The 12,755-nt window shown below is 44.1% G+C and overlaps 1 protein-coding gene across 3 annotated transcripts in view; it reads right to left on the bottom strand.

The window, feature by feature from the left end:
* LOC126185090 (uncharacterized) overlaps positions 1–12,755 on the bottom strand; it is a 427,180-nt gene that overhangs the window by 326,075 nt on the left and 88,350 nt on the right. The window lies entirely within an intron of this gene.

Here is a 12,755-nt window from a genome sequence, read left to right as displayed (position 1 = left end):
GCGGTCGTTCCAGTTTAGGTCCCTCCTGATACATATTTCCAAACATTTCGCGGTTGTTCCTTTTTATACTGATCGATTATAACCGAACAATAATTGGATTTTGTGAGTAACTGTACGCAATACGTCACATTTATTTGTGTTTGGAGTCAATTGTCAGTCGCTGCACCAAGCGCTGAACCTCTGTAGGTTTACCTGAATTTCGCCACACTTTTCTGACATTGCAACTCTCCTACATACAGTAGCATTATCCGCGAACATCAAGAAACTTCCAACGTTATCTACTAGAACATTTACATACTGCATTTAAAAAAAAGTCCCATAATCTTAGGGGTTATTACTTTTTAAAAATAGAAAAAATCGTATCAACATCGTAAAGAGTGAACTTGAGTCGCATTATTGAACGCAAGAAATGGCAGGCACGACAATCTTCTATGATTTAGCCAACAGAACAGCATTAATCGAAGATGTGTGTCATGTACACTGAACAACATTCTCAGTGCCTCATTTCACCTAAAAAAATGTGTCTAGCAGCTGTTCCTGTGATTTGAAGACACGGATAATTTGCAACAAGGACAATGGATAGCCACAGAGCTCACACATTTAGCACGTATCCCCTACCAGCATGCCAGACTACAGTTGTGCCATTGAATTCTAAGACAGAACGAGGAAGTTCAACAGTTCACAACTTATTTTTTATTTACGTATGAAGCGGAATACACGGAGTTAACCACAGTAATCACGAGTGGGTAGATTCAAATTCTAGAGCGACCATGGAAGCAAGGCATCAGATTCGCTTTAGTATCAATGTGTGGGCAGGAATTGTGGGTGACAACTCATAGGGCCATATACTCCACCGGGCAAAGTAGTATGTGCGATTTGTCAACCATTTTTACGTGACGAATTAATGGCACTTCTGGAAAACATTTCCCTTTCAAAAACACGACGGATATCTGTTACGTGCAACGGAACACACTTTCTACACCTCTTACGTCAGTAGTTAATTACAAATGTTTAGTGAGTGAAGAATTGGTTGAGGACGTCCACTAGAATGGTCTACCTCTTCACCTGACCTTAATTCTTTGATTTCTGGCTATGGGGGCATTTAAAATCATTGGTGTATTGCGCACCAACCGACAACGGGCACACGTTACTGGAACGTGTATGTCGTGCATGTGACCGAATCCGAAGGCAGCTAAGTGCGTTCCCACGTGTATGTCGTGCATGTGACCGAATCCGAAGGCAGCTAAGTGCGTTCCCACAAGTCCGTAATCGTCTGTGAAGAAGGACTAAAAGATGTGTATGAATATCACTAATGTCGCTCCGCAACAACTTTGGCATTGTAATTTGTAGCGGAGACGCGTTTGTGATGTAATTAAGAGGCAGAAATCAGTATTTTGGAAACGATAGAAATTATCGTGCGGTCTGTTGAGATCTTAGTAGCAGAGAAGCAAGCAAAAAGTTAGTCGCGACCTTTGAACTTGGCGCAAGCCGGATCTACCGCCTAGAACTACGTACGTTACTGTTTCCTGTACAACGTCAGTTTCTCTTCCCAAGATCAAAACTATTTCACAGTAAAGTACAAACGGCCGCGATTCCTTTGTTTTCTAGGTCTTCGATTAAAAATTAAGACGCTCGGGAATTAAATCGCCGCTTCTTATTTCGGTATCTCTCACAGCAGTGAATTACTGATGACAACGTTCATAGTAAGGCGTTTCATTTTGCGTGATATTCCATGCAGAAGCTAATATTTGCTTCGTGTGTCTCAATAGAAGAGTCCCATGAGGTCTCGAAGCACAGTAAATAAAGACGTACAAGCAGCCTTTCACACCAGACAACGATAAGAAGGAGGCACCTGTGGAGAGTGGGGGAAAGAAGAAACGCTCGAACAACCCATTCATTCACTCATTACCGTCTCAGTCACTTTCTCGAACGGTGGTAACTCATACTGCAAACAACAGAAAGCACTAAGACTAGTGCCAAAATATGACGGTACACGAAAGAACATGAAAGGGTGCTAATGAAAGAGAAACAAGGAAATGTAGCACAGTGAAGGATTTAACCTTTGGTAGAGACGAATATCAGGTAAAGATCTACATCTACATCCATACTCCGCTAGCCATCTAACGGTGTGTGGCGAGGGGTACTTTGAGTACCTCTATCGGTTCTCACTTCTATTCCAGTCTCGCATTGTTCGTGGAAAGAAAGATTGTCGGTATGCCTCTGTGTGGGCTCTAATCTCTCTGATTTTATCCTCATGGACTCTTCGTTAGATATACGTAGGAGGGAGCAATATACTGCTTGACTCCTCGGTGAAGGTATGTTCTCGAAACTTCAACAAAAGCCCGTACCGAGCTACTGAGCGTCTCTCCTGCAGAGTCTTCCACTGGAGTTTATCTATCATCTCCGTAACGTTTTCGCGATTACTAAATGATCGTGTAACGAAGCGCGCTGCTCTCCGTTGGATCTTCTCTATCTCTTCTATCAACCCTATCTGGTACGGATCCCACACTGCTGAGCAATATTCAAGCAGTGGGCGAACAAGTGTGCTGTAACCTACTTCCTTTGTTTTCGGATTGCATTTCCTTAGGATTATTCCAATGAATCTCAGTCTGGCATCTGCTTTACCGACGATCAACTTTATATGATCATTCCATTTTAAATCGCTCCTAATGCGTACTTCCAGATAATTTATGGAATTAACTGCTTCCAGTTGCTGACCTGCTATATTGTAGCTAAATGATAAAGAATCTTTCTTTCTATGTATTCGCAGCACATTACACTTGTCTACATTGAGATTCAATTGCCATTCCCTGCACCATGCGCCAATTCGTTGCAGATCCATCTGCATTTCAGTACAATTTTCCATTGTTACAACCTCTCGGCATACTACAGCATCATCTGCAAAAAGCCTCAGTGAACTTCCGATGTTATCCAAAAGGTCATTTATGTATATTGTGAATAGCAACGATCCTACGACACTCCCCTGCGGCACACCTGAAATCACTCTTACTTCGGAAGACTTCTCTCCATTGAGAATGACATGCTGCGTTCTGTTATCTAGGAACTCTTCAATCCAATCACACAATTGGTCTGATAGTCCATATTCTCTTACTTTATTCATTAAACGACTGTGGGGAACTGTATCGAACGCCTTGCGGAAGTCAAGAAACACGGCATCTACCTGGGAACCCGTGTCTATGGCCCTCTGAGTCTCGTGGACGAATAGCGCGAGCTGGGTTTCACACGATCGTCTTTTTCGAAAGCCATGCTGATTCCTACAGAGTAGATTTCTAGTCTCCAGAAAAGTCATTATATTCGAACATAATATGTGTTCCAAAATTCTACAACTGATCGACGTTGGAGATATAGGTCTATAATTCTGCACATCTATTCGACGTCCCTTCTTGAAAACGGGGATGACCTGTGCCCTTTTCCAATCCTTTGGGTCGCTACGCTCTTCTAGAGACCTACGGTACTCCGCTGCAAGAAGGGGGGGGGGGGGGGGGGCAAGTTCCTTCGGGTACTCTGTGTAAACTCGAACTGGTATCCCATCAGGTCCAGCGGCCTTTCCTCCTTTCAGCGATTTTACTTGTTTGTCTATTCCTCTGTCATCTATTTCTATATCTACCATTTTGTCATGTGTGCGACAGTCTAGAGAAGGAACTACAGTGTAGTCTTCCTCTGTGAAACAGCATTGGAAAAAGACATTTAGTATTTCGGCCTTTAGTCTGTCATCCTCTGTTTCAGTACCAGGCATTTGAGAGGCTGGTCAGTACGGAAATTTGTGAGAGTGAGATTTACGAACATTTAACAGCGTTGTGGGTACGCTGCAAGAAAATGTATTGGGAGAAGAAAGATTTTCTCTATGAGAGGCATAATCCGTTACAAGTACTTATTTTTAGCACGTCGATATATATCTCCACGACGAAGTATAAAATACAACATGCAAAATCCGATAGCAGCATTTTGATGTCAGGAGTAATTCAGCTACTAATCGTAAACAACGGGTTTTCTGTCGACTAAACAGAAATAAAGAATGTGTGCGCTTCACTAATAATTTCTTGATTTTGTTGACATGGCGTAGTCTTAACAGTGCCAAATGAAATATATATAATAGATTAACTGAAAAATTATAAAATACAGTTTCTACAACATATGATAAATGTTAAATAAATCACATCTGAAGCTATCGGCTACCACAAAACAAATTGCAATTCATTTATTTGCAGTGGCTGCCTCAGTAGATGAAACAATGTCGTCAATACAACTCACTGGCGAACTATGGAGGTATCCCCATCGCTAAAATGCGCAACATCGACATCCACTCATAGTCTAGTATGTACTGCAGCAAATAGTGGACTACAGTTCCTTGGTTAACGTTTACTTATTTATTTATTTAACCTGTTCAGGTTAGGAGCTTGAAGCCCTCTCTTATATCAGACCTGGGTTTCGCACATACACTGATGAACCAAAACTTCATGATCACCTGTTTAACACCTTGATTGTCCGTCACTGAGTCTGTGTATCAGGGATCTTACAGTTTGTCTGAGGTATGTGGAATTAGATGTCTACGCACAGGTCATGTAATTCGCGTGAATAACGTGCGGCTGGTTTGCGTAAGGGTTGATGGCGCCCTATAGCGACCCACGTGGGCCCCGTAGGATTTATATCAGGCGAATTTGGTCGCCGAGACATCAGCGTGAGTTCAATATAATGCTCCTTGTTCTGGTTCCAAGACACGGACAATTATACTCCTGAAAGATGACATTGCTGTCGGCGAAGCCATCAAACATGGAGGGATGAAATGGTTCTCAGCTGTCAGTGTGTTTTCGATTACTACCACAGGTGCCATGCAAGCGCAGGAGAATGTCTTCCATAGCATAATATTGCTCCCACTAGACAGAGTCCGTGGCGCGCTGCACGTTTCGAGCAGCCGTTCACCTCGCTGACAGGGTTCACCCGCAGAACCGACACGTTTCCATTGATTGACGGTCTAATCCAGGTGGTCCTGTACCCACTACAATCGTAATCGACGATGGCGTTGGATCAACACGTGAACTCGAAGCGGTGGTCTGCTGCAGAGCTCCATGTTCAACAATGTACGATGAACACTTCTGCCTGCACCAGCGTTATGCTCTTTCTGTAGAGATGCCACAGATCACCATCTATCCAGTTTTACAGAGCAGACAAGCTTCCAAACCCCACGTTCCGTGAAGAGTCGTGCACGTCCAACCATTTAGCACCCAGTGGTAGTTTCACTGTCCTTCTACCTCTTTCCGTAGATGCTCACAACAATAGCACGTGAACACTCGACCAACTTCACCGTTTTCGAGATATTCGTTCACAGGCTCTGCTAATACTAATCTGCTCTTTGTCAAAGTCGCTTATCTCAATGGATTTCTCCACTTGCAGCCCATATCTTTGCTAGGGTGATCTACTCCGCTTACATACTTTTGGTACCGCATCACGTGCCCACAACGGCACCAGGCGGCATTCAATGTAGCGGTGGGCAGTGGTCACGTTTTGGCTTATCAGGGTATTGTCTTTTTGTTCGGCTATAACAACCTATCGAATGTGAGATGATTTAACTGTCTGCTCTTCCTCTTCATCAACATTTCGTCTCCAGCAGTGAAAAATTCTGCGCGAGCTCAGAAAGTTCTATGAAGAAATTTCAGGAAATAATTCAAAATTATTGTTAACAAATCACCAATCATCGAAACATATCAACCTATACACATTTTTTCTGTACAGCGCTCTTGTTAATAATAGTTCCCAACATAAATTTCTACAACAGAGCTAGGAATGTGCAGGCTTAATGTACCTACCTACTGTGTGCCCAGCTCCTGAAAACAAGTGAGAAAGCTGCATCTTTTTGAGGTTACCATTCTAATGAAATTTTTAGAAACCTATTGAGAAAGATTCTGTCACACTTATCTTTGCTTAGTTTTATTTTATTCGTTTCTGTTAGGTATATAACCTGAACGTTATGTTTTCATTTGCACTTCCGTCAACTAACTAGGCTGACGCGTACAAATTTAGGGAGATTGTTCCTATAATACCGTATGTACACTTTAGCAGATGGTCCATTGGCTATACAGAACTGGCACTGGGTCTGTATGGTGATTCTCACACTCATCTCCATGAATAGCCGACACCTTCGTACCTTAAGTCCCCAGCTGCAACATTTTCTCGTCAGTTTCCTAGGCAGATCCATAATTAAACACTGACTACATGAAGTGATTGAGGTTATTAAAAAGTTATTGTTGATGCATTCTCACGATTTACACGGCAGTAATAGAAGCTAAACGAGCTACCACAAAACAAACAGTAAGCTTGCTAGGAGCTCTAATCCAGTCTCAGATGCTAGGCTAGCTAGCGATATTGCATTCTTTAACATTTGTTGTAGGCTGTAAAATTAAGGTTGATGCCACTGCAACAATCAATCGTGACAAAACTCAAAATCCATATTATCTTTCAATACCACGGATCTTGATCCATATGCATGTATGAACAGATCTCTGAAGGGTGCGGTAAAGTGCATGCAACGAAGACTCGAAGTAACACATTAATGTTTCAGGAAGACAAATACGTTTGTTATGGTCGCACGTTTGCATGTATAAATCAAGACTGAATTATTGTTAGTTTCCCTGTTAGTATGGAATTTGTCGCTCAGGTCGTTAGAGACATTCATTTTTCAGTGAAATACGGTGATAGACAAAAACACGATGATGTCTGGTCCAAGTGCAAAGGAACGGCGAAAGATGACAGGTTCGGCAGCATTTACGATAGCCTGCTTCTCAGCAGCCCGGGGGTCAGAGAGACGGGTAGTGGGAGCCGCCAAGCGGCGCTCAGTTCTGTGAAACTTGTTCAAACGTGTGTGAACGGCTGGAGAAACTGTGACAGGCAACGTGTCCTTTAATGAAATTTATAAGGCACACCTGTCATGCCGCAGCCGCCTGGCGCTGCTTTCTAGCACAGCGTCGCCGTTTCAATTTTCTGTTCTTGCTTCTCAGAAGAAACGACGCCTCACACATTTTCCCCGATTTCTTTAATTTACATTTTCTCAGAGACAGCAAATTTCCTGGAATAGTAATGAGCTGACTTTACACTAAGACCGGAGCTACTCTTCTCTGCAATCACATAAGCTTTTCAACACATAAGAAATGTGTAGGGGTTAGACAAAAATAAACACAACACACTAACATGCCCAATACGGTGTAGGAAACCCGTTGACATTCGAAATAACTTCTAGTCGGTTCGGAATGGATAAATACAAATCCTTTATGGTTGTATATGGAATGTTACACCATTCTTTCTGTAAAATATTTTTCTAATTCAGGCAGCGATGATTAAGGTGGATAACGATCACAGACCTATCTCTAAAAAGCAGACCACAAAGACTCAATAATGTTGATGTCTGGTGACTGTGATGGCAAGAAGAGTTACGAAGTTCATCCTCGTGCTCACTATACCAGTGCTGGACGTGAATAGGGACCCTGTCGTTTTGGAACGCAGCATCACAACCGGGAACAAAAATGGTGCCACTGGACGGACCTGATCATCCAAGATGGTTACATAAAGCTTAACAGTGATGCGACCATGCAGAGTAACCGCCGGTCCGAAATAATCACTGAATGCCCGCCATCTTTCAATCTTTGGGCGTAAACTCGGCAAGGAGTTGGAAATATTGTGAATCAAGACGCATCCGACCAAATGACTTTCTTATTTTCGTCACAGTCCTCTTCAATGAGCGTCTGTCACGATCACTCAGCACACACAGGAACAGCTCTCATCACCCACGAGGTAGCTAAATTAGTTATTGACGTTGTTGCCATTAGTGAAGCCAGACTATCAGGAGAAGGATACGTCACTGAGACTAATTCAGGGTACACCATCTCCTAGAAAGGAAAGGATGGTGGAGAACCACGCATCCATGATGTCGAATTTGAAATAAAAACAACAATAGTGGAAAGACATAGATTAACACCTGTTTCTGTCAATGAAATAACTAGGACTCTTCGAAATCCTCTTTCTGGAGATTATTTTGTCAACCTCGTCTCTGCATATGCTCCCACTTTAGACAGGTATGAAGATACAAAGAATCAGTTCTGTCGTCGACTCAATAATGTTCTCGTCAATATACGTACTAAAGGTAAACTCTTGTTATTGGGGATTTCAGTGATAGAGTGGGAAGAGGCAATCGCTTTTTGGGAAACACCATGGGTGATCAAGCTGTTGGAAACTGCAGTGCAAATGGGCTGCCATTTCTTGGAATCTCTGCTGAGCATGAGCTTTTTATCATAAGTACACATTTCCTTTTACCTGTCCGTTATAAGACTATATGGATGCATACACGCTCCAACAAACACTGATATCTTATTGACTAGAAACACGTTCTAATCATGAACGTCGATGATCGAATGATCGAAACAACGATGATCGTTTGACTGATTACAAACGGCTAGTTGCTCATCTGAGAATTCTAGTACATCGTAAAACACGATCCTACTTCTCAAATACAGGAGAAAATTCGACATTAACAGTCTGCATGTTAAAACTGCTCGCTCTTTCTTGCAAGACACGCTTTTAGATCTAATTCAGAAAACGCCAGCTAACACAACAGATGTTAAACGGGAACGGAACGCTTTAAAAAATAAGAACCTCATAAGTATCAAGCGGGAGTTTACCTATCTCTTGCCTAAGATGCATCCTTCATGGGAAAGAAAACATATTTTCAAGAGCAGATGTGTCAAACTAAAATAAGCATGACCAAGAACAAGTGGCGACAACAAAAAGTCAAGGAATTCCTAAGTCCGCCAGATGCTAGTGACTTGTGTAGTTTTCAGGATGAAATAAAAGTGATATATGGACCTGTTCGTTCCCCATCAGGAATCCTGAAACCAGTCGACAGTGTAACCATCCACACTGACAGCCACGACATTTTGAGTCGCTGGAAAGAGCACTTCAGCACATTATTTACCAGCAGCTCTACTGCTGTTGACGACACCGTCAAACACGTCCCGCAAAATCCAGCACAAGCTCGGAAGGCAGTTCCATCGACATTTCATAAATTTAGCAAGGCTGTAGATAGTATGAAATCGATAAACAGACCCGGATCTGACAACAATCCCCTGGAGACCATTGAAAGTGATGGGTTGTCCCTAAAAACCAGACTCTTCTCCCTATTTCTTCTAATGTGGGGAAGCCGTACGACACTAGCGGACATGAAGAAATCCACAACTGTCATCTTAAAAAAAGGCAGCCGAAGCATCTGTGGTAATTACTGCGACATTCCCTTGCTCATCATGGCTAGTGAAATTTTTGCTAAAATTCTGTTGGATTGCCTCCAGACTCTTCCGAGACTGTACTTTCTGAATCTCAATGCCGATTTCACCCTTCCATAGACATTAGTGATATGATATTGTATGCGCCACAATTGCAAAATAAGTGCAGGGAACGACATAAATCTCTACTATTATCGTTCTACGACTTAGAAAGGGGCTTTGATAAGGTGCCCAAAGAAACTACACTCCTGGAAATGGAAAAAAGAACACATTGACACCGGTGTGTCAGACCCACCATACTTGCTCCGGACACTGCGAGAGGGCTGTACAAGCAATGATCACACGCACGGCACAGCGGACACACCAGGAACCGCGGTGTTGGCCGTCGAATGGCGCTAGCTGCACAGCATTTGTGCACCGCCGCCGTCAGTGTCAGCCAGTTTGCCGTGGCATACGGAGCTCCATCGCAGTCTTTAACACTGGTAGCATGCCGCGACAGCGTGGACGTGAACCGTATGTGCAGTTGACGGACTTTGAGCGAGTGCGTATAGTGGGCATGCGGGAGGCCGGGTGGACGTACCGCCGAATTGCTCAACACGTGGGGCGTGAGGTCTCCACAGTACATCGATGTTGTCGCCAGTGGTCGGCGGAAGGTGCACGTGCCCGTCGACCTGGGACCGGACCGCAGCGACGCACGGATGCACGCCAAGACCGTAGGATCCTACGCAGTGCCGTAGGGGACCGCACCGCCACTTCCCAGCAAATTAGGGACACTGTTGCTCCTGGAGTATCGGCGAGGACCATTCGCAACCGTCTCCATGAAGCTGGGCTACGGTCCCGCACACCGCTAGGCCGTCTTCCGCTCACGCCCCAACATCGTGCAGCCCGCCTCCAGTGGTGTCGCGACAGGCGTGAATGGAGGGACGAATGGAGACGTGTCGTCTTCAGCGATGAGAGTCGCTTCTGCCTTGGTGCCAATGATGGTCGTATGCGTGTTTGGCGCCGTGCAAGTGAGCGCCACTATCAGGACTGCATACGACCGAGGCACACAGGGCCAACACCCGGCATCATGGTGTGGGGAGCGATCTCCTACACTGGCGGTACACTACTGGTGATCGTCGAGGGGACACTGAATAGTGCACGGTACATCCAAACCGTCATCGAACCCATCGTTCTACCATTCCTAGACCGGCAAGGGAACTTGCTGTTCCAACAGGACAATGCACGTCCGCATGTATCCCGTGCCACCCAACGTGCTCTAGAAGGTGTAAGTCAACTACCCTGGCCAGCAAGATCTCCGGATCTGTCCCCCATTGAGCATGTTTGGGACTGGATGAAGCGTCGTCTCACGCGGTCTGCACGTCCAGCACGAACGCTGGTCCAACTGAGGCGCCAGGTGGAAATGGCATGGCAAGCCGTTCCACAGGACTACATCCAGCATCCTTACGATCGTCTCCATGGGAGAATAGCAGCCTGCATTGCTGCGAAAGGTGGATATACACTGTACTAGTGCCGACATTGTGCATGCTCTGTTGCCTGTGTCTATGTGCCTGTGGTTCTGTCAGTGTGATCATGTGATGTATCTGACCCCAGGAATGTGTCAATAAAGTTTCCCCTACCTGGGACAATGAATTCACGGTGTTCTTATTTCAATTTCCAGGAGTGTATATGAAAGGTCTTGAAATGGTTCGGCTGCCCTGAACACTTTGTTGGACTGATTCAAGCCCACCATGTTGAAATTTCTGGCAAGTGCTATATCAGAATGAAACATCTGAGAAATTCCGTGTTGCTAATGGGCTCAAGCATGGACGTGTCCTCTCGCCAATATTGTTTGCGCTGTAGCTAGCAGTCATGTTTTTTAAGACATCGTCTGCAAACAATTCAGGTGTAGAACGTAAAAGCATATTTGACTGAGAAATATTTAATAAGACCAGACTCCAATCTAAAAGGTTCACAGGTCTCACTGAACTTCACAAGTCTCACTGAACTGAAATATTAAGACGACAATACTTCTCCAGCTCACACACAAACAGCATTGCAACTGTCTGTAAATTGTTTCAGTAGTGCGTATGAACGGTTTGACCTGAACAACCACATTCTGAAGAAAAGAGGGCTGACACAGCCAGCTCCTGTAACTGATTTCCTAAATGAAATCACACAGCCGCTCCTGTAACTGATTTCCCCAATTTCAATATTTCTATTTTCAGCTCACATTTGGAAGAAGCAGATCACTGCCTCTATCTAGGAAGTATGGTATCAACTAATTGCTCACCTTGAAAGGACGTGGAGGACAGAATACGTGCCGCCTATGCTTCTTTTGGAAGTCTCACACAGAGGATCTTCCTAAGCAAAGATCTAATACTCTGCACCAAACTGATAGTGTATCCAGGAGTTATGTTTACATCCTGCTGCATGGCTGCGAAGCCTGGACGCTATTAACCGTAATCTTAAGAAAGTAGAACGCTTCATCTAACGTAAGCTTAGATATCTTACGAACATACAATGGGATGAATGGGATGACCTCACATAAAGGACAACTGTTCTTGAGACGTCTAAGACTTATAGTATAGAGGCCACCTCCATTGGTGACCGACTCAGATGGATATGTCATTTCCAGTGGATGAGAAGCGGCAGACTTCCACGATAAGTTTCTTATAGTGAAGTGAGCTCAGGTAGAAGGCCACACGGTGCTCTTCGGAAGCGCTGTAAGGATCAATTCAAGAAGAACCTTAAGAGTTTAAACAGTCACCCTAATGATAGAAGATCGCACTCACTGGCAGACATCTACTTCAGCTTTTATTTTACATTTGGGCAGGAACGTCGTAAACTGGGAAATGAGAAACGTCAGAGACGCGAACTTCGCCAGCTGCAGCCACGTCCTTCGCCCTCGTGCAATCTATGTGGCCTCATCTTTCAAGCGATTATTGGTCTGCTAAGCCACTAAAGGCGTCTCCACACCGGAAATACTATGCAGTAAAGGAAATACAGGAGACAAATGAAATGTGTGCTATGATTATCAGCCCATGACGACGACGATGAGGAGACGATGGTCTTCACGCCGAAGACTGGTTGCGTACGGCTCTCGACGCTAGTCTACGCTGCGCAAGAATCGTCATATCTGTATAATAACTGCCACCTACATCTAGTTGAATCTGCTTGCTGCAGTCAAATCTTGGTCTCCCTCTACGCTTTTAAACACACCATCCCCCTCGAAGCACACACGCTACCCTAATTAAAAATATATGATTCCTTGATGCCGTAATTCCTATCAACCGAACTCTTCTTTTAATTTAGTTGTGCTATAAATATATTTTCTCACCAGTTTAATTCAGAACCTCATCATTAGTTCTCCGATCCACTCATCTAATCTTCAGATTTTTTTTTTTTTTTTGGTAGCAACAAATTTCAAAAGCTTTTGTTCTCTCCTTGGTTGGTTGGTTGACTTGTGGGAGGGGACCAAACAGGGAGGTC

This window comes from Schistocerca cancellata, chromosome 4 (assembly GCF_023864275.1).
Source record: "Schistocerca cancellata isolate TAMUIC-IGC-003103 chromosome 4, iqSchCanc2.1, whole genome shotgun sequence".
NCBI lineage: Eukaryota > Metazoa > Arthropoda > Insecta > Orthoptera > Acrididae > Schistocerca > Schistocerca cancellata.
Note: the sequence above shows the minus strand (reverse complement) of the source record. Positions and strands in the feature narration are given on the sequence as shown.